Source organism: Penaeus monodon, chromosome 27 (assembly GCF_015228065.2).
Source record: "Penaeus monodon isolate SGIC_2016 chromosome 27, NSTDA_Pmon_1, whole genome shotgun sequence".
NCBI lineage: Eukaryota > Metazoa > Arthropoda > Malacostraca > Decapoda > Penaeidae > Penaeus > Penaeus monodon.
This window is the reverse complement of record NC_051412.1, coordinates 30,087,658-30,087,879: the sequence shown is the minus strand read 5'-3', so window position 1 is coordinate 30,087,879 and position 222 is coordinate 30,087,658.

Below are 222 nucleotides of genomic sequence, written 5' to 3'. Positions count from 1 at the left end.
CTGTCAGAAGTTCTATGGTGGTACCTTAGGTGAGGGAAATTGTATGTAAAATACAATAATTGGTGGTACATCTATAAAACAAAATCTCGAAATACATTTTACAGCAATTAGGATTTATTAAGAATGTGAAAAAGAAAATATATATGTAAATCAAACACATTTATAGCAATAAGCATGTACAAATAAAGGAGTACAGTTGTGAAACATTTTACTTCATAACTC